The sequence below is a fragment of the Acomys minous genome (genome assembly GCF_964271855.1).
Source record: "Acomys minous genome assembly, chromosome: 5".
In the NCBI taxonomy this organism is placed as follows: domain Eukaryota; kingdom Metazoa; phylum Chordata; class Mammalia; order Rodentia; family Muridae; genus Acomys; species Acomys minous.
The window spans coordinates 31615789-31638897 of record NC_140494.1 but is presented as its reverse complement, the minus strand read 5'-3'; the positions used below and the strand labels follow the sequence as shown (position 1 = coordinate 31638897).

Here is a 23109-nt window from a genome sequence, read left to right as displayed (position 1 = left end):
ATCACAAATAGGGATAACTTCCTCCAGGAGCAAACCCATGGCAGATAATATGTACATGCATTTTTCATTACAAATAACTTCATCTTATTTTCCACTGATCATAACAAGACATGAAGACTAAATTTCTCTAAGTATAGTTTGAGAACATAAGAATCCAAAGTAAGATACAGATTGCGAAGAATAAATATGAGATATATTTTTAAATAATAACTTACTTATATTATAATTTATTTACATTACATATCAATTATTATCACCTTGCTCTTCCTGTTTCCATCCACCTTCCCTCTTCCACCCTATTCCCTTCCCTTAGACTCCTACCAGTGGGGTCCTCCTCCCCTACTGTCTGACCACAGCCTATCTGGTCTGCTGGATTGCCTGCATCCTCTTCCTCTGTGTTCCCACAGGGCCTTTCCACTGAGGGGGCAATGATTAAATTGAGGGCACCAGAGTTCATATTAGAGGCAGACCCCCATTCTCCCCTCCTCTTCTCTATGTGGTGAATGAGCTGTCCATCAGCTATGCCTGAACCAGGGGACCGGGTTCTCTGCTTGCAATGTCTTTAGTTGGTGCATCAGTTTTTGAAGACCATCCTGGGTCAAGATTCACCATCTGTGATAGCCTCTTTGTGGAGCTTCTGACATCCCCATCCTTTGTCCTTCCACTCCCCATCTCTTCCATATAACTCGAAGCTCTTAACTAAGAGTCTGGCTTTGAATGTCAGTATCTGAGCCTATCCCCTGCTGGATGGAGTCTCTCAGAGGACATCTATGTTGGGCTAATATCAACATATAATGAGTATATACAATGCATGTCTTTCTGGGTCTGGGTTACCTCACTCAGGATGGTTGTCTCTGGTTCCATCCATTTGCCTGCAAATTTCAAGATTTCCTTGTTTTGGATAGCTGAATAGTATTTCATTGTGTAAATGTACCATCATTTCTGTATCTTTAGAATTAATGGAATATTGTGTAACCAGGTATCATTAATATAAATTATATGACATAAACATGGAAATATTCATTTTTAGATGAAAACTATCATATCATGACAATCTCAGTAAAATATTATGCTGCTACCTAAAAATAAAATAATGAAGTACCTCATTGTGTTCATTTCACATTGGATTTAGTTATTTAAAAATCACACTGTGACATATATCAACATCTCATTTTATAAGTAAAGTATTTCACTATATGGATTTCATTTATATATTTATCAATTTATGAAAATATGCCACAAATTTGGGCTAATATGTTCATAGAATACTTATTCACTTAAATTTTTCTTAATACATATTGCCATTTGCCCAGACTGCCTACACAGGAGATTAGGTCACATGAACAATTCTTTGAGCAGCAATCACACTGGTTGCTACCATTGCTATTGAAGTCCATATTCCCACAGAATGACAAAAATTCAGTCAGGACAGGTATGCCACTGTCATCTATCTATCTATCATCTATCTTCTACTATCTATCTCTCTTATTCTCTCAACTTACCATTTCTTTCCAGATATCTTTCCTTCCTTCCTCTGTCATCCCTCAATTCCTTCCTTTGTTCTTCTCTTCCCCAATTTCTTCTCCTTTTATGAAATGTTCTCTACATGTTTCCAATCACATGCTGAAGGATGCTGTGATTGTAACATACCCACATCCTTGGTGCTGATTCTGCAGGCCAAGAAGCATGCTGAAATGACATGCATAGATATATCCCCTTCTGGCCTGAATTTCCATTCCTATTTTATATGCTTAGTTTTCCTCCAGAGCTAGACACAAGTGAAAATATTATGGTAATTTGCTTCTAATAATTATTAAAATTAAGGAGGTAAAGAGTGTTGATGAATGAGGTTTTTCTAAAACTCTAAAATGCTTGCTATCTCAAATCTCAGAAGATCTTGAAATTCCATTTTATATTTTTTCTACATAAAACTTTTGTCTGTATTTTAAAATGAGGTAATGCAACATTGATAACTCAATGGAAGCAACCCTTCTTCAGTTTCCCTCATACAATTCATTTATTATTACTCTATTTTTGATATAAGTAACACCAACACAATTGCCTCTAAGAAGACTATGGTGATCTCAAGAAAAGGGTGAATTCACCAGACACAGCAGGAACAGTTGAGCTGTTGAAGCAGTTGGAACTCTGTAGACTGTGTCAAACCCAAGCAAAATTTTCTGACTTAAAAGCAGGTTTATATTAGCATATTGGTTACAGGTAGTCTAGCCTAAAACTAATTACTTCAGTATTGTTCTTTTGAAGCCTTAATTTCAATGCATGAAAATAATTCCAGTGGCAGACAAACCTCAACACACTTAACAATCCTCTTGCTTGTATTGATGCATATCTTAGAATATATCATTCTCTTCAAAAAGTAGCATTACATTCCCATGATCATGTTTCTCACATCCTTGATCATTATTGCTAAAATTAGTCTAAGTTCAGAGGCCATACTTCTGCAACTTTCCAAACAGTCCAGATAAAGTTTATATCAGAATTCACAGTAACCTTATGATATGAAACTTTCAGATCTATTGTGTGACTGGAAGAACCAAACATTTCCCCTTAGCACTCACCAGACTACCAGAAAACTCTGTGACTCAAAAGCTTCAGCAGAAATTGTGAGCCCCATGTATTATTATCTTTTGGCTCTCTCTCTCTCTCTCTCTCTCTCTCTCTCTCTCTCTCTCTCTCTCTCTCTCACACACACACACACACACACACACACACACACACACACACACATGCACACACACACAAAAAGCAGGAAATACAAAGTATGTGAAGCAGTGAGGAGCAACTTGGAGTCGGGATGAGGCCAATGAGGAGAATGGCCTGGATTTGGCTCCATCCGTCTCTACTGCTTGAGACATGCATGCTCACCACCATCCTAAGTCCATTTCAAATGTGTCCTTTCTTATGGAGATAACTAGATGTGGTTGACTGTTCCTACATGCACTGGTTTCCTAAATTTTTTTGTGACTTCTCCCTATGAAATCCAGCCTGGAGTTAGCCAGTTCTCCAGACTTTCGAAATCTGACGTTCAATCATATGAAAAGAACAAGGTAAAATGGTAATTTTACCTTGGTAAATTCTGGGTAGTTTAATTCTTTTGTCACAAAAAAAGGCCTTTCAGACCTTTACTGGGTTACAAAAATAAACAATGATCCTTTCTTGTCATTTTTTTTTTCAGAAGGCCAGGAATATTTTGCCTTTGTTTCATAATGAGCAACCATGGGATTCTAGTGGTCTGCTTTGTGTCATCCAGCATAGCTGAGTCCTAGAAACTTGACTTGGGTGACCTGAGAGTAAAGAAATGACAGAAAGTGAAGAAACGACAGACACTTGTATAGAAGACCTAAAATCAGATGAGCCACACTCACTGTGATGGAGGGAACCAGCTGTGTAACCTGGGAACTCAGCCCATCCATTAGAGGGGAATAGTTGATAGTTCCCACCTGCTCAGGTTTTAGAGAAAGGCCAGTCCTCTCCTCTGCACAGAGGGAAGGCTTTGGCATTTCCATAGGTCAGAGGCATTGAGGTCCTTGGCACGACCCTCTTCAACAGCACACATTCAGTCAGGACTTTGTCCACTCTCTACAGAGTATTAATATGTTTATTCTAGTAAGTGTGATTTGAATAGGCTTAGACCCACAGATATTAGTTTGCCCCCTTCCAAATGTATAGACCCATTCTTCAAACTCTAACGTATACTAATAAGACTTACTTTGGCCGGATATGGTAAGAATGCATGTAGGCACCCAAGTGAACCCTAGTTTAGTAAGATCTGCAGATGTACTTCTATCCTTCCTGTGTCCCAGTGACCAATGATTCCAGGCCTTGGGTCAGGTACTCTTTGAGCACTAAGAGATAGACACAATCAGCAGGAAAGAGCTAGTTAACAGGAAAAGAAGCCTTGGGTCAAAATAGTCCACCCTTCCTGAGCCCTCTGACAGACAAGATGAGGACCTATATTCTCCTTCTCTGTCACGTCTCTACCTTCCTTACACTCTTTCACTTATATATCTTCCCCATTAAAAAGTATTTTATGTGTTCAAAACCAAGCAGAGAACAATAACTCAGCAGATATATGCCCTCATTATAATTGTTCATGAATAAGCCACAAGGAACATACATCCTAAACTAGTGATGAGGCTTCATGGGCACCTCACAGCCTTGGATTCACCACTGCTTCTCTGACTCCCTGGCCATGGATAGGCATTTTACCTGTAAGAGCCAAGAAGCTGTTCCTCAGCACCAGCAGCATGGTTTCTACATTAACCAATTTTTTAAAGTTACTATTCTTACATTTATGAAATCAGAATTGATAGATATATGTTATGGTGATGTGTGTTTCTTCCCAGACACAATATTAACATTACTCCATCATCATTTCCCTCATTGTTTCACACAGAAAAAAATACCTAAGAGAATTACAATGAACAACATCTGTTCTTGCCTCTGGATTTCCCCATGAATTATAGAATACACTAAATAGCGCATTAAGCTCTGAGCACACAATGGCTTTTACAGGATAGGATTCCAAATGGCACTGCATTTCTTTTATAAAACAACATAGTCTGGTCTATCACAGCAACACCCCATTTTCCGAATACCAATTTCAGTTCTACTTTGGCTTCTTTTGCTATGTTATACATCTTGGCCAAAAGAAAATTGTGAGAAGAAAGTATTTATCTCACAGTTTCATCTTTGGGAGAAACAAAAGTATGAGATTCGTGGCATGTGTTTGAAATAAAAGCCATGTTCACCTGCCAAATACTGACTCCCAGGCTCAGTGCAGCCACTTTTATTGTACAGTCCAAGCCCATATCTCTAGGGATGATATCATGACTAGGAGGCTGGGCCCCTTCACAACTATTAGCAAAGAAAATGCCCCCAAGACATGCCAATAGGCCAATCTGCTAGTTCTCAAATCAGCTTCCCTTTCCCATGTACGGTCACTTGGCAACCAAGATTATCCATCATAGTTGCTTTTGATTTTGTGTTTGTCACTTTTTTTTCATTGTCTGTTTAAATTCTCTGCTTTGTCTTCTAGGTTTGATATTCTGTTTCCCGTTGATCAATTTTACCTGTAAGGCTTTCCATATTAGTGCAATAATGGTCTTCTCTGTTCACTTCAATGTGTCTCATTGCATGTTTAATGAAAGGCAAAGCAGTAAATCTTGCTATAACTGGCCATATTTCTCCGACACAACTCTTTAAAATGCCATATATATGTACACACAGACACACAGACACACACACACATACATACTAGAGTGAAAGAACAGGTGTGGCTGAATCCAAATAAATTTCATTTATAAAAGTAGAAGATAGAAATTTGCCTTTAGGTCATTATTTGTCAACCTTTGCATTTCTAAACTTGCTGGCTATGTTAGAGCTATGTTGCTGTGATGAAACACCGTGACCAAAGAACCTTGGGAAAGAAAGGGTTCATTTGGCTTATGCTTCCGTACCACAACTCATCATCAAAGGAAGTGAGGACAGGAACCCAAGCAGTGCTGAGAACTGTAGACACGAGCTGCTGCGGGAGTCATGGAGAAGTGCTACTAACTGGTTTGCTCATCCTGACTATGTTGTTTTAATGGAAAATTCCAGAAAGTTCTATTTTACCAATAAACCACTCAGGAGCCAGATGCTGCAGTGAAAACCCTGCTAGCTCAGAGAGGCAGAGAAAGCACCCAGCTGACCTTCCTACTCAGCTCATATCCAAAAGGCTCACTAGCTCAGCTGACAGACCAGTAGGAAAAGCCAAAAGAACCCAAGGCCAAAGACTTGCTAGCTCAAAGCTGTAAGAGCCAAAGACCAAGGAGCTGAGGAGCTCAGGAGTTAGAGAGCTAAGAGCCAAGCTTAAGAAGTGCCAGAAGACTAAAAACCAAAGTTCTTTCTACTTCCACAGGCTGTCTTAAATACCCCTCAACTCCAAGCCCCTCCTACTCTTTAACCCCTGTCAGCTGGTTTCTTGCTCCGCCTCTTGACCTAGGGTTAACCTTATTAAATCCTGTGAACAGATAGCTCTTGGATTAAAGGTGCTGGCTATGCCACACCTTAATCACCTGGTTACAATAAACAGAAAGTTCTTAGATTAAAAATGTGTTAGGACTCAACCACAAGAAACAAGGATTTATAGTTCAATCTCAGGGATTACAACGGGACCAATGACAGATATTTACACTTCACAGTCTCTGGGGTTACACTGGCATCAAAGACAAATTTTCCAATTCCCAATCTCAGGGATCACATTGGGATCAAATATTCTGCAATATGCCTGGCTCAGTGTGCTTTCTTATAGAGCTCAAGACCACCAGGCCAGGACTGGCACCACACACAATAACTGGGCCCCTCCCCCATCAACCACCAATTAAGAAATGCCTTACAGCCAGATATCAAGGAAGCATGTTCTCATTTGAGGCTATCTTTTCTTAGATAACTCCAGCCTGTATCAAATTGACACAAAATAGAACCAGCACATTGGCCTTTTCATATTTCTCCACAGGCTGTGTCTGGCCCTTTATGTTAACTGGCGATTTGCATTGTATTCATGGAGTACACTATGTACATCATATACCGGGTTATCCTCTGAATGCTTGTGAGACTGAGTGTTGTCAGTGGTAGCATTGCTTCTTTAATTCCTGATGGATGTCTGGGTTTATAATTTCCTTTTCCTTTGTAAATTTAGCTTTTTTTTTTTTTTTTTTAAATGAGGAAAATGAAAATCTGTCCAGATCTGGACAATCCAGGCAAGACCACTGACTGGAGTTTGCCTTTACTAGCAACAGGCTGTGAGGCTCCTTTCCCCACATCTGCATCAGAGTTTTTTGTCCTGTGTGTTCCTGATCATCACCATTCTGACTGACATGACATGGAATCTTTACGTAGTTTTAATGTGCGTTTCCCAGTTCGCTCAGGAGTTTGTGACTTTCTAAAGTGTTTCCCAGCTCTTTTTATTTTTTATTTTTTAAAAACTTTCTTTCCTTTTTTTTCTTTTTTCTTAAAAATTTATTTCTTCATTTTATGCTTCAATCTTAGCACCCCCCCCCTTCTCCTCCTGGCCCCACCCTCTTTCCCCTTTCCCCACTTTCTATCCATTTCCAAAGCCCATCTTTTTAGCTGGGTTGTTTTCTTGTTTATTATGATTCAGTTCTGTGCATATTTAAGACACTAATCCTCTGTTGGATGTGAAGTCAGCAAGTATTTCCTCCCGCTGTTTGCGCTACCTCTTCACTCAGCTGACACTTTCCTTGCTGTGTGGAAACTGTCACTTAATGAAGTTCTGTAAGCGACTGGTTGGTTGTGGTTCCCGTGCTACAAAGTCCTACCCAGACAGGCCCTCCCCGTGCTGCTAGGTTTAAGTGCACACCCTATTTCTCTCTGGAGGTGTCAGATTATCAAGCATTAGGCTGTGATGTCTTATCCATTCAGACTTGAAGGGTTATTGTTTGTTTGGTTGGTTTGCTTTGGTTTTGGTTTTTCAGGGAGAAGTATAAGCTTCCAGATTCAAGTTCTGCATGTAAAGGCTTTTACCATTATTTTTGGACATATTGTATTTCCTTCAATACATTTTTTTTTCTTTCTTGTAAAAAATGTATGGGTGGCTGAGTTCATTAATTGCTGGTTCCTTTATTCTTTTCCATTGATTTATATGTCTGTTTCATGTTCCACTATCATGCTGTTTTTATTACTATGGCTATTTCTTTATTATAATTTGAAACCAGGTAGGGTGATACAACCATAGTATTCTTTTGGTGTAAGATTGCTTTTGATATCTTGATACTTTTTGCATTCACAAAGTTTTTGGATTGTAGATTTATATCTGTGATAAATCGAGCTAGAATTTTGGTTGAGATTGCATTGAATCTGTAGAGTGTTTCTGAAGTCATGGCTATTTTAACACAATTAATTTGTTCAATTCAAAAGCATGGTGGTTCTACTCAACTTCAAGTGTCTTTCTGCCATGTCTTAAAGTTCTTTAATCCTCAAATGATGTTGGGTTTTGTCAAAGAAAGATCTTGTAAATTTTATCTTGACTCAATATATATGGCTGGTACCATTTGTTGATTTCCATATGTTGATTTGAACTTTTTTATTATAATTTATTCACATTACATCCCAATTGCTATCCCCCTGCTCCTATCTTACAGTTCCTACCCTCCTTCCCTGTTCCACCCTACTCCCCTTCCCTAGACCTCTGATTAGGGCGCTCCTCTCCCACCATTTGCTCACAGTCTATTGAGGTCTCATCAGGGTAGCCTGCATCGCCTTTCTCTGTGTGTCCCTAAGGCTGCCCTGGCAAGGGGCAGTGATCAAGTTGCAGGCACCAGAGTTCATGTCAGAGGCAGTCCCCTCTCTCCCCCTCTCCCCTTACACATGGAGCATGAGCTGTCCATCAGCTACATCTGAACAGGTGTACTGTTCAGGAGTACAGTACACCTGTACTGAACAGGAGTACCTGAACAGGTCCAGGTACTCTACATGCATTGTCCTTGGTTGGTGCATCAGTTTGTGTAGGCCCCTTGGTCCAGATCCTCTGTCCTTGATGGTCTCCTTGTGGAGCTCCTGACCCCTCTGGGTCCTTACAGTCTCCACACCCCCTAGCTGCCCCACTCTTTCTTACTACCCTCAGCTCTCCTCCCAAGGTCTGGCTACAAGTCCCAGTATTGGTCCTGAAACACTGCTAGGAGGAGTTTCTCAGAGGACTTCTATGTTGGTCTAATATCCACTTATAAGAGAGTATATACCATGCATGTCTTTCTGGGTCTGTGTTACCTCACTCAGGACGATCATTTCTAGTTCCATCCTGCAAATTTCAAGATTTTCTTGTTTTTGATAGCTGGATAATATTCCATTGTGTAAATGGACGTATCCATTCTTCAGTTGAGAGACGTCTAGGTTGTTCCCAGATTCTGGCTATTACAAATAAAGCTGCTATGAACATAGTTGAGAATATGTCCTTGTTCTATTGTGGCACATCTTTTGGGTATATGCCCAGGAGTGGAATAGCTGGGTCCTGAGGTAGCACTATTTCCAATTATGTGAGAAAGTGCCAGATTGATTTCCAAAGTGGTTGTACAAGTTTTTACTCCTACTGCCAATGGAGGAGAATTCCTCTTTCTCTACATCCTTGCCAGCATGTGCTGTAACTTGAGTTTTGATCTTAGCCATTCTGATTAGGTTTAAAGTGGAATCTCAGAGTCATTTTGATTTGCGTTTTCCTGATGACTAAGGACATTAAACATTTTAAAAAATGTTTCTCAGCCATTTGATATTCCTCTGTTGAGAATTCTCTGTTTAGTTCTGTATCCCATTTTTAAAATCAGATTATTTGGTTTGGTGGTGTTTAATTTATTGAGTTATTTATATGTTTTGGATATTAACTCTTTGTTGGATGCAGAGTTGGTAAATACCCTTTCCTAGTCTGTAGGCTGTTGTTTTGTTCTGTTGACAGTGTCTTTTGCCTTACAGAAGCTTTCAGTTTCATGGGGTCCCATTTATTAATTCTTGACCTTAGAGCCTACGCTTTTGGGGTTCTGTTCAGGAAGTTGTCTCCTGTGCCAATAAGTTCAAGACTCTTTCCCACTTTTTTTCTAACAGGTTTAGTGTGTCTGGTTTCATGTTGAGGTCTTTAACCTATTTGGACTTTAGTTTTGTGTGGATGATAAACGTGGATATATTTGCATTTTTCTACTTGTAGATATCCAGTTGGTCCAGCACCATTTGTTGAAGATGCCATTTTCCCATCGTATGGATTTGGCTTCTTTGTCAATAATCAAGTGTCCATAGGGATGTGGATTTATTTCTGCATCTTCCGTTTGATTCCACTGATCGACCAGCCTATTTCTGTGCCAGTACCATGCCATTTTATTACTGTTGTTCTATAGTACAGCTTGAGATCAAGCATGGACATTCCTCTAGAAGATCTTTTATTGTACAGGATTGTTTTAACTATTCTGTGCTTTTTGTTTTTCCGTATGAAGTTGAGAATTGATCTTTCAAGGTCTGTAAAGAATTGTGTAGGTATTTTGATAGAGATTGCATTAAATCTATAGATTGTTTTTTGTAAGATGGCCATTTTTACTATGTTAATTCTTCCATCCAGGAATATAGGAGACCTTTTCATCTTCTGATATCTTCCTCAATTTCTTTCTCCAGAGACTAGAAGGCCTTTTTCATACAAGTCTTTCACTTGTTTGGTTAGAGTTACACCAAGATACTTTGTGGTTTTTGTGGCTATTATGAAGGATGAACCAAAGCCCCATTGTCTCTACCTCCCTCCATATGTTAGTTTATCACTGAATCTCTGGAATGAAGAAAGCATGGTCATGATAAATGATCTTTTGGATATGTCTTTGGATTATGCTTGCCAGAATGTTATTGATAACTTGGAATCTTTGTAGGTCAGAGAGACAGACCTTTAATTTTTACTGTTGTTATTGAATTGCTATCTGGTTTTGGTCCCATGATATTGTGACTTCATAAAGCTTTAAACAATTTGGAATGAGTGGCTTGAATGTGAGAGTTAGTGAGTGTGTGAAGTGTGTATTGATCTAGGTAATAAAGGAAAGGATCTTCTCGGGTTTTTCCCAATTTTGTGTGATAATTTTAGTATCATTAATGGTTATTTGAGGATGTTCTTTTAAAAGTCTCCATCTGGTCCTGGGTGTGTGTGTGTGTGTGTGTGTGTGTGTGTGTGTGTGTGTGTGTGCAGGGGCAGACTTATTTTAGTTAGATATTTATTATTGCTTGAACTTGATTGTTAATAATGACTCTCTTTAAGGATTTCAAGTTTTTGTTTTAATTTTAGTAAGTAATATGGATCTAGATAGTTATCTATTTCATTTTCATTCTGAAATATAATGAAATAGAGCTTTTATTCATTTTTGTGTTGATATTTTTGTTGAAAGTTGATTTTTTAAATACAATGTGTAATGAATATGTTTTATCCTCCTTCAACTCCTCCAAGTTTCTTCCCACATCCACTGGCATCTTGATACACCCCCTTTCTGTCTCTTGTATTTTAAGAAGTTTCTATAGCAGTAGGTTTCCATAACACATTTCGAATGGTCCTTTACTTTAACTGTCCCCCCCTCCCACGCACGTCCCAGCCCACCATTCTTGCTCTCCTCCCATCATTCTCCTCCCCTCCACTCAATACTCCTGCTTCATTAACTATCGATCATATTTTTCCTTCCTGGGGAGGTTGCTCATCACCCTGACAAGTACATTATTCTGTACCTAACATTCATGTTTTATGGATGGAAGCTTGCTTATTATTCACTTCACAGATAATATTCACATATAATAGGAAACAGCATATTTGTTTTTTATGGATCTTGGGTACCTCAATCAGGATCATTTGTTTCTACTTCCATCCATTTACCTGCCTATTTAATTTTTAGCAGCTGAGTAATACTTCATAGTAATACTTCATTTTCTTCATCCACAGACAGATATCTTTGTTGTTTTAAAGTTCTGATATTGTGAATTGTTTGGATATCTTGTATATCCTTTTTCATTCAGTTCTAGAAAGTATTTAGTTTCTTTCTTAATTTCTTTCTTGACTCATTTTTTTTTCATTCAGTGCTGACTTGCTCAGTTTCCATGAGTTTATAGACTTCTGGTTGTTTCTGTTTTTGTTCATTTGCTTCTAGTCATAGTGGTTGGACAGGATGCTGGTTGTTACTTTTATTTTCTTGTATCTATTGAGACAGGCTTTGTGTCTGAGTATGTAGTCAGAAGTGGAGAGAGTTCCATGAGATGCTGAGAAGAAGGTATATTCTTTGGACTTGGGTAAATTTTTTTTTTGTAAATATCTGTTAGGCTTATTTGGTTTATAACATCAATTAGTCCCAGAATTTCTCTGGGTTTTTTTTTTTTTTTGGTATATTTTGCTTTTGAATAACTTGTCTATTGGTGAGAGAATAATGTATTGAAGCCACCCACTATAGGGGTATAAGGATCAATATGTGATTTGAGCTGTAGTAACATTTCTTTAAGAACGTTCTTTTTCCTGCTTTAAGGTTTGGTGCATAGATATTGATAGCTGCAATGTCTTCTTGATGTATTTTTCATTTGAAGAGTATGTAGCGTCTATCTCTCTCTTTTATTACTTTCTCTTTTAAGTCTATTTTGTCAGATATTAACTGGCTTGATCAGCTTACTGCATAGGTTCATTTGCATATAATATTTTCCTCCCTTTTACCCAAGGTGATAGATCCATTCTTTGATGTTAAGATGTGTTTGTTAGGGGCAGCCAAAGGATAGATCCTGTGTTTTAATTGCTTCTCTTACTTTATGTATTTATATTGGAGAGCTGAGACACTTGATGTTAAAAGCAGGGAGGCCAGGATTTTTGCTTAAAAAAAAATAACAGGTAAACACTGCAAATCTAATAATGAATATTGTGGCTCCAGCACAACTGTGTCCTGAAAACCTGCCTGGAATGACTCAGGAATAATAAAATGACAGAAACTGAAGAAACAACAGACACATCTACAAAACAATCTGTAATCTGGTAGGGTGTGTTTACTCTGATGGAATCATCCTATTATGCAACTTAGAAGGGCAGCTCATATATTACATACAGCATGAGGCAGGGGCTAGCTTATTTTGCTGGGAGATCCCTGTAGTAGAGCAGTCTCAGCCTATAAACACCAATAAGAAGGGAGCTGTGGTTAATAGTTTCTGCATGCACTGGCTTTAGATGAATATCAACCCTTCATTAACATTCCTATTTACAGTAGGCAAAGGCTTTGTTATCTCTCTGCCATCCTCAAAGGAAGGATTTGTCATTTCCATGTTTCTGAGGCAGTGGTGTCTTTGACATGTCAATGCCAATCTCAACAATACACATTCAAATCAGGGATTCGTTTAACTTTAGGCTTAGACCAACAGGTGTTGGTTGTATTTCCTATTTGTATGAAGGAAATAAATCGAGATCTTTACGTGTAGAGGCCCATGATTTCCTTGTATGCTGTCAAGAACAGAGCACAGCGTCATCTTCATAGGTAGTGCTATGATAATATTTGTTACCTGTAACCATGAGAGTGAAGTTGACAGGTGAGCACAGAGAAGGCATTCTCTTGACAGGACCCAGGTACTACAGTATGATAGTGTGTCTTCTTCAACAAGATAATGGGTCGCAACTCAGTGATGATTTTTTCTTCTTTACAGCTATTTATCGCCTCCCATTAGAGTTCTAATGGCTTCTCTGTACACAAACATAAGGAAACCATTGACCCTGTAGGTTGTTTCTTCACATGATGGACTCAGGTCTTTCCTTTGCTACATGTTTCTGTAACCCTCCCAAATTGCACAGAGTATGGCAATCAAATAAAAAAGGAAAACATGGAAACCTCAATGGAAGTATGGAAACAGGTAGTTCATTGATAGAAGAGTTTACAGCTCAGTAATACTGGTTTTATAATAGTAGGATCTAAACAAGAAACAAGAGGAGGTAAACAAAAGAGCAAATAGAGAAGGAAGATAAATGCATGAGCTTGTACCTTAAAAACCATTTGCTCTCCTTCAAAATGGATCTAAAGTCTTCCCACTGAGTTGGGATTAAACAAAAGGTGGCTTCTGACCTTCTTGTCTTCTCTTCACATGACTAAAATGAATATTGTCAGCACACAGTAACAAAAATATAACTTATGGTCCCACGGCATCTTTCCTGAGGTTTATGATAAACTATCCTATTGGCTATCCCTTAAGGATTCCTCACACACACCTTGATCGTGTACTTGGCTCGTATCATATCTTCCTGTAAAGTCTTTAATAAATGTTTGCAATTCTTCATTCTTTTTTTTTTTTTTTTTTTTTTTGGTTTTTCGAGACAGGGTCTCTCTGTGTAGCCTATCCTGGACTCACTTCGTAGACCAGGCTGGCCTCGAACTCACAGCGATCCACCAGCCTCTGCCTCCCAAGTGCTGGGATTAAAGGCGTGCGCCACCACACCCGGCCCCAATTCTTCATTCTTAATTTCCTAGTATGCCATCTATAACCTGGAGATACTGGGTAGGAGTTAGCTCACACAATACTCTCTGCATCTGAGTGAAAGTACCCTCACTCCTTACCACCTCTTCCACAGGGAAACCAGACCAAGGAATTCATAAGGAATAGCAGAGAGATTTGAATCAATAAGCATTTATTTCCTTAAGTTAGAGCCATCTTGGCAGAATGCTGTAATCTCAGGCCAGCCAGTTAAATCCTATGAACACTTTCACATTCTAAAGACCCTCCTGAGTGAAGAACTGAGGTAGGTGAGGAAAGAGTGACAGGACATCCTTCCTCCTCGTCACCTGCATGAACGTCACACAGCAAATCTCACACAACATATATCCGTAAACACAGACGACTGAGTTCACAGTGTAGTCTGAATTTCCTTGCTGATCTTTAAAGGCATCTGCTGTTCGTTTTGTTCCATTCCAATTGTACAGACACATTCTTCAAACTCTAACATGTGCCACTAAGACCTGTCTTTAGCACGATATGTCAGCCATAGAAACAAAATGGTCAGAAAGCATGAAGATACTTGTGTGGCCACGATTCTAGCAAATACAGTGAACTCTTGCTTGCAAAGCTCTACAGATGAATTTCCATCATTCTGTGTCCCAGTGACCAATGATTCTGGACATTAGGTCAGGTACTCTCTGACACAGGAGATAGATAAAATCAGCAGGAAGGATCTGGTCAACAGGAAAAGGAGCCTTGGGTCAAAACACTCCACCCTTCCTGAGCCACATCTACCCAAGTGCTTTCTGATAGACATGATGAGGACTTATATTTCCTTTCTTTTTAATTCTTCTACCTTCCCTATGCACTTTAATTTGTGTGTTTTCCTCATTGGAATGGCTTTTACCTTTTAAAAACCAAGCAGAAAAAAATCACTCAGCAGATATATGCCATCAGTATATATATTCCTGAATAGACCATAAGAAACATGCCTTCTAAAAGCCCCCGATGAGGCTGTAGGGGCACCTCACATCCTTGGGTGCATCACTGCTGCTCTGAGTTCCTGGCCACAGTTAGGAATTACACCAGTAAGTGCCAAAAAACTGATCTTCAGCACCAAGGATGATGGTCAGGCACTTAAATGACCCTGCATTTATTGCAGAGTGCTCAGACATGTGGGACGTTAGCATGTTCCACACAAGATTAGTCCTTTATATGTACTTGGTTCCTTTTAACATTCCATGTAATATCATGTTAATATAAAACTTAAACAGACATCTCACCAAGTGGGGAACAGTTGAGCAGAAATTCTCCTGCTGGGTTCCACTGTGGAGTACTCTCTGGTGAGGACACTTTAGAATTTTGCAGGCTTGACCCATGACTGCTACGAAGTCCTTCAGCTGTGGTATGCTGGAAGGATGGCACAGATCAACATACAGGAAGTCCTTTTGAGCTTTGGCTATGGGTATCCAGTGGTCCTTGTGGACCCATCTACAGTGCCAAACATTTAATAGTCACTGAGGTTATACACCAAGTCTCAAGTCCTCTTGACGATGTGTATTAACACAAAGGCTAGAAAAGCCATGTCTCAGAGCATGATAGCGAGATCCTACAGACCATTCCCAATGTTCCAATATTTTTTTCAATACAAGGTTTTTCTGTGTAATTTTGTCTGTCCTGGGGTCACTCTGTAGATCAGGGTGACCTCAAATGCACAGTGATCCACTTGCCTCTGCCTCCATAGTGCTGGGATTAAAGACTTTCACCACAATGCCCAGCTCCAAATTTTTACTCTTTAATTGGGAAATACCTTTGAACTATCAGAGCTCACAGTTCGGGGCTGGTTTGCTAGCACATCAGGACTGCCATGGGTTTAGCTCGTTAGCATATCATAGACAGGCTCCTGCCTAGGCTAACATCTGTGGTGGCTGCTGACCTGCTTCTGGTGCCTAGATCTTACCACAGCTGCATGGGAGGAACTTCTATCTCATGAACTACATTAGTCCTAGTCAAACAAAGCAGTTTCCAAATTAACAAAAATGGCTCTTATATTATATTCCTTAAACCTATGCCCACCTTTATGTTAGGGCAATATATATTTCTTTCTAGGCATACTATTCACACTCCTCCATCACTTTCTGCTCTCGTTGCTTCACACACAAAAGATAGGAAAATTACAATGAACAACCACCTTTCTTACTGTGTACCTCCACCCTTATAGAACACACTGAACAGCACATTATGCTCTGAACCCTGAACCCTCAACAGCTTTCATAGCCCAAGCTTCCAAATCCCACCATAAATGTCCTCAGAAACAACATCATCAAGTCTGTCAGACAAGACCCATTTTCCTAATACCAATCTCACTTCTACTTTGGCTTCTATCACTATTTGAGATACCATGACCAAAGACAAATTGGGATATTAAAAAAGGGTTTACTTTAGAGTTTACAGCTCCTCATTGAGGGGAGCCAAAGCATCCTACCCAAGGAAAAGCAAGTTGGAAATAGAAGCCATGTCCAAATACCAAATACTGATTTGCTCCCATGCTTGTGTCTAGCTACATCCCAGGCCCCGCCTCTATCAGGGTGATATCACCCCAGCGGGCTGGAAACCTACATGTCAATGAGAAGTCAAGAAATTGCCCCAAACACATGGCCATAAGCCAATGTGGTGGAAGTAGCTTCTCAACTCAAATGTGGTTCTCTTTCCCAGGTATGTTCAGCTGATAACCAAGATTAATCATCAGAGTTGATTGGGCAGACATACTTCTTCTAGCCTGTATCTTGGTAGGGTTTTCATTATCCTTCACCGTGCCATTTACCTAGGATTCTTTCCCTTTTATGCTTATGATTCACAAATGTTGTCTTTTCAAAATTTCTCAAATTTCTTCATTTTCCTCAATTTCTACATATTCCTTTTTGTGTTTTAGAGTTTTATATTTGTTTGTTTAGAGAATTTTTTTTAAATGGAGACTGGTTTTCTCTGCATAGCCTTGGCTGTCCTATAACTTACTCAGTAGTCTAGACTGGCCTTAATGTCATACAGTTCCACCTGCCTTCACCTTCTGAGTTCTGGCATTAGAAGTTTTTGCAACCATCATGTACAGGTTTTTAGTTTTATCTTTGTTCTTTATTCATGGTCTACGTCTTCTAATTTGTCCTCAAGTCTGTTATTCTGTGTCTTAGTGATCCATTTACTGGTAGGACTTTCCATATGAGTGCAATGATGTGTCCTCTATGACTATCATTGTATCTCTCATCTCATGTTTTACGTATGGCAATGTATATACACTGGAGACAGCAAATATCTCTGTAAAGGTCATATTTTACCTGATAGATCTCTTTAAGAATGCCCTGTACACAAACTAGCCACAGACTAGAATGAAAATAGTCATGGCTTGATCCAAATACATTTTATTCATCAAACCAAATTTGTATAAGATGTTTACGATCTCTTTATGATGGCACTTAGTCCCATGAACTTTCCTCTTAGCACCACTTTGATTGTGTCCTGTAAGTTTCGGTATGTTGTGCCTTTGTTGGCATAATGTTCTCATGAATTATGTACAGTTTAACCTTGCTAATTAAAGTGCAGATTTCTCTACCCTACTATCCAGTTTCATTCCAGACATTGCATTGTCTGGATGTTTATTCTAAGTATCTCCTGTCTCGTTTGTGTAAACATGTCACCATTTGTTCTCTGCATTGCCAATAAAAGCCAACCAGCCAACACTGAGCAATAGAGAGACTAGAGTGTGACATCCTGGTCCAGTGAGGAGAAGACAAAATGCAGGAAGAACAAGAGGGATGCACATGGAGAGGACTAGGAAACCAGGAGAAATGAGCTGGACCTAGGATATGAGTTAAAAGCAAGTATAATGTGAGAAATCTGAATGGAAGGAAACTATACTAGCTTGGAAGAGTATATATTGCACAGCATTGTGCTATAGGCTAATTAAATAGATCATAGTCTCTTTGTGTGGTTATTTGGGTATAAGGCTGGTTAAGGAATAACTACTGATTTATTAAAATAATAAATCAACATTAAATATTAAAAATCACGCAACATAGTTGTGCCCCAAATGGGGCTTGAATCTAAGTTTATAACTTGATAAGTCTAGGAGAAGGACTGTTTCTTAGCCATAGAGCAGGGAACAAAAGACAAATGCATTTCAGAAGCACTGCTCTGTGCTGCTGCCTGTGGGCTCAGCTCTCACAGGGAATCATCAACTTCAGCAACATGTAATGTTGGAGAGGTGAAGTTGGGAGGCCATCAGACTTTTAGAGAGCTAGGCCTAAAATGGAAAGTGCCATGCAGAAGGCACTTTGATTTTTCTGGCATTGTTTTGGCTGTCATTGTTATGGCCTCGGTTGCAATATGTTCAGCTGTGATCACATTTACCAAGCCCTCTCTAGGAAAGGTCAAGGAAAAGGTAGCAAGATAATGCTAAGTTATGGGCAATAGAAATGGAAAAAGGAACAAGACTCTTCCCAATAGAGTTGATGGCTGCTAAAGCTCAAAGCTCTCTGGCTTCCAGATGTTTGTCAAGTCTTTCTGGGAAGGGCCCATCAATACACTTTAGCAAAGCCTGGATTCCAAGAAATGATGGACAAGGCTTCACCATTTCTTTGCTTGATTTTTGCTTCAAAGTTGTTGTTTTTCCCTATACTGGGCAATAGAGAGGGTATCTTTATTTTTTGACTTTGCTAAAACATGAGATGATGAGATTTTTAGAAGATTTTTGACTGGATCTGAGATGAGAAATTTCAGCAGGGCAATGATAGCACACACTTTTAATCCTAACACAGTGAAGACAGGGGAGAAACCCCTGCTGATAAGAGAAGCTGTTTTTCAAAGACCTAGCTTGGAAAAAAAAAGTGGTCAATTTAAGATCACTTGTTCTCATCAGTACGGATTGAAGCTTCCATGGGCCTGATGCCATCAGCACAGGTTACTAAAATGAAAACCACTTGTTACTATCAGTGCAGTTCAGTAAGCTACATGCCCTCAGTACCCAGCAATACTCTTAAGACAGTCTAAGATTCAAAATAATGTATTTTTCCTTAATATTACCATATATTTTTCTTAATAATGGATAATAATTTCCTTAATAATCTAAAAGGTAGACATACATTAATCTTAGGTTTATATAATGAGACATGATTTCACACTGCTCTAAAAGGCCAACCAGTCTCCTTGGAAAATAGCCTCCCACAGGAAAACTGATGCCGATAGGCATTTTGGCCTAAAAAGAATATTCTGCTAATTTATATAAGAAACCAAGGATACACTGGGAGAATTCATGCAAACTGTCTGCCTTCCACAGCGAAACCTGTTAAAAGCTAACTGAGTTGAGGTGTTACACTGTTCTGGCAGCCAGCCTATCCCTTTAAACATGAGACACTTACTGGTAGGAAACAGGTTACATCCACACATGGCACAAAGAGACACAGGGGACGATATAGGTGAAAAAACACATGCCAGCCTAAATTAAGTCCTGAACGCAAAGGCTAAAATTCATAAGTTTAAGAAAAAAAAATCCATTCCATATGGAAAAAGGGACAGGGAAAACGTAGCCACAAAACAAACAAACAAACAAACAAACAAAACAAAAACAAAAACAAAACGAAGTACAGGATGCCTAGGGACAGGGCCAAAGAAGCCACTACAAATTAAAAAAATAAACCCAGGAACAAGATGCCTAGGATACACTTAAACTTTAAAAATGTTGGAATTTATTAAAATCTGGCTATAGGAAAAAGGGGTGGGCCAAAAGTAGCCACAACACACACCCAAATTTCTAAACAAATACAAGGTGCCTAATGTATGTTTCAGCATTGAAGATAGAAAAGAATTTACATAAAAATTATTTAAAAGATAATGCCAAGGCTATGCAGAGAAAACCTGTCTCCATTTAAAAAATTCTCTAAACAAACTAATATAAAACCCTAAATCACAAAAAGGAATATGTAGAAATTGAGGAAAATGAAGAAATTTGAGAAATTTTGAAAGGATAACATTTGTGAATCATAAGCATAAAAGGGAAAGAATCCTAGGTAAATGGCACGGTGAAGGATAATGAAAACCCTACCAAGATACAGGCTAGAAGAAGTATGTCTGCCCAATCAACTCTGATGATTAATCTTGGTTATCAGCTGAACATACCTGGGAAAGAGAACCACATTTGAGTTGAGAAGCTACTTCCATCAGATTGGCTTATGGCCATGTGTTTGGGGCAATTTCTTGACTTCTCATTGACATGTAGGTTTCCAGCCCACTGAGGTGATACCACCCCGATAGAGGCGGGGCCTGGGATGTGGCTAGACACAAGCATGGGAGCAAATCAGTATTTGGTATTTGGACATGGCTTCTATTTCCAACTTGCTTTTCCTTGGGTAGGATGTCTTGGCTCCCCTCAATGAGGAGCTGTAAACTCTAAAGTAAACCCTTTTTCAATATCCCAATTTGTCTTTCGTCATGGTATCTCGAATAGTGATAGAAGCCAAAGTAGAAGTGAGATTGATATTAGGAAAATGGATCTTGTCTGACAGACTTGATGATGTTGTTTCTGAGGACATTTATGGTGGGATTTGGAAGCTTGGGCTATGAAAGCTGTTGAGGGTTCAGGGTTCAGAGCATAATGTGCTGTTCAGTGTGTTCTATAAGGGTGGAGGTACACAGTAAGAAAGGTGGTTGTTCATTGTAATTTTCCTATCTTTTGTGTGTGAAGCAACGAGAGCAGAAAGTGATGGAGGAGTGTGAATAGTATGTCTAGAAAGAAATATATATTGCCCTAACATAGAGGTGGGCATAGGTTTAAGGAACATAATATAAGAGCCATTTTTGTTAATTTAGAATCCATTTTGTGTGACTAGGACTAATGTAGTTCATGAGATAGAAGTTCCTCCCATGCAGCTGTGGTAAGATCTAGGCACCAGAAGCAGGTCAGCAGCCACCACAGATGTTAGCCTAGGCAGGAGCCTGTCTATGATATGCTAACGAGCTAAACCCATGGCAGTCCTGATGTGCTAGCAAACCAGCCCCGAACTGTGAGTTCTGATAGTTCAAAGGTATTTCCCAATTAAAGAGTAAAAATTTGGAGCTGGGCATTGTGGTGAAAGTCTTTAATCCCAGCACTATGGAGGCAGAGGCAAGTGGATCACTGTGCGTCTGAGGTCGCCCTGATCTACAGAGTGATTCCAGGACAGACAAGATTATACAGAAAAATCTTGTATTGAAAAAAATAATGGAACATTGGGAATGGTCTGTAGGGTCTCGCTATCATGCTCTGAGACATGGCTTTTCTAGTGTTTGTGTTAATACCCATTGTTAAGAGGACTTGAGACTTGGTTTATAACCTCAGTGACTATTAAATGTTTGGCACTGTAGATGGGTCCACAAGGACCACTGGATACTCATAGCCAAAGCTCAAAAGGACTTCCTGTATGTTGATCTGTGTCATCCTTCCAGCATACCACAGCTGAAGGACTTCGTAGCAGTCATGGGTCAAGCCTGCAAAATTCCGAAGTGTCCTCACCAGAGAGTACTCCACAGTGGAACCCAGCAGGAGAATTTCTGCTCAACTGTTCCCCACTTGGTGAGATGTCTGTTTAAGTTTTATATTAACATGATATTACATGGAATGTTAAAAGGAACCAAGTACATATAAAGGACAAATCTTGTGTGGAACCTGCTAACGTCCCACATGTCTGAGCACTCTGCAATAAATGCAGGGTCATTTAAGTGCCTGACCATCATCCTTGGTGCTGAAGATCAGGCTTTTGGCCATTACAGGTGAAATTCCTAGCTGTGGCCAGGAACTCAGAGCAGCAGTGATGCACCCAAGGCTGTGAGGTGCCCCTACAGCCTCATTGGGGGGGGGGTTTAGAAGGCATGTTTCTTGTGGTCTATTCAGGAATAAATATCCTGATGGCATATATCTGCTGAGTGATTTTTCTCTGCTTGGTTTTTAAAAGGTAAAAGCTTTGACCCTGTCCCCTAGAGGGGGAGACCTGGTGGCACTCAGAGGAAGGATAGCAGGTTACCAAGAAGAGACTTGATACCCTATGAGCATATACAGGGGGAGGAAGTCCCCATCAGGAACAGTCATAGGGGAGGGGAGTAAGGGGGAAATGGGAGGGAAGGAAGGAGGGGAGGATACAAGGGATGGGATAACCATTGAGATGTAACAGAATAAATTAATTAAAAAAATTTTTAAAAAGTCCTCATCATGTCTATCAGAAAGCACTTGGGTAGATGTGGCTCAGGAAGGGTGGAGTGTTTTGACCCAAGGCTGCTTTTCCTGTTGACCAGACCCTTCCTGCTGATTTTATCTATCTCCTAGGGCTCAGAGAGTACCTGACCTAATGTCCAGAATCATTGGTCACTGGGACACAGAATGATGGAAATTCATCTGTAGAGCTTTGCAAGCAAGAGTTCACTGTATTTGCTAGATTCGTGGCCACACAAGTATCTTCATGCTTTCTGACCATTTTGTTTCTATAGCTCACATATCGTGCTAAAGACAGGTCTTAGTGGCACATGTTAGAGTTTGAAGAATGTGTCTATACAATTGGAATGGAACAAAACGAACAGCAGATGCCTTTAAAGATCAGCAAGGAAATTCAGACTACACTGTGAACTCAGTCGTCTGTGTTTACGGATATATGTTGTGTGAGATTTGCTGTGTGACGTTCATGCAGGTGACGAGGAGGAAGGATGTCCTGTCACTCTTTCCTCACCTACCTCAGTTCTTCACTCAGGAGGGTCTTTAGAATGTAAAAGTGTTCATAGGATTTAACTGGCTCACCTGAGATTACAGCATTCTGCCAAAGTGACTCTAACTTAAGGAAATAAATGCTTATTGATTCAAATCTCTCTGTTATTCCTTATGAATTCCTTGGTCTGGTTTCCCTGTGGAAGAGGTGGTAAGGAGTGAGGGTACTTTCACTTAGACACAGAGAGTATTGTGTGAGCTAACTCCTACCCAGTATCTCCAGGTTATAGATGACATACTAGGAAATTAAGAATGAAGAATTAAAACATTTATTAAAGACTTTACAGGAAGATGTGATACAAGCCAAGTACATAATCAAGGTATGTGTGAGGAATACTTAAGGGATAGCCAATAGG

At 39.5% G+C, this 23109-nt stretch overlaps 1 protein-coding gene across 1 annotated transcript in view; it reads right to left on the bottom strand.

Moving 5' to 3' along the window:
• LOC311597543 (cathepsin J-like) overlaps nucleotides 1-23109 on the bottom strand; it is a gene marked incomplete at its 5' end in the record, with an annotated part of 45563 nt that overhangs the window by 7264 nt on the left and 15190 nt on the right. The window lies entirely within an intron of this gene.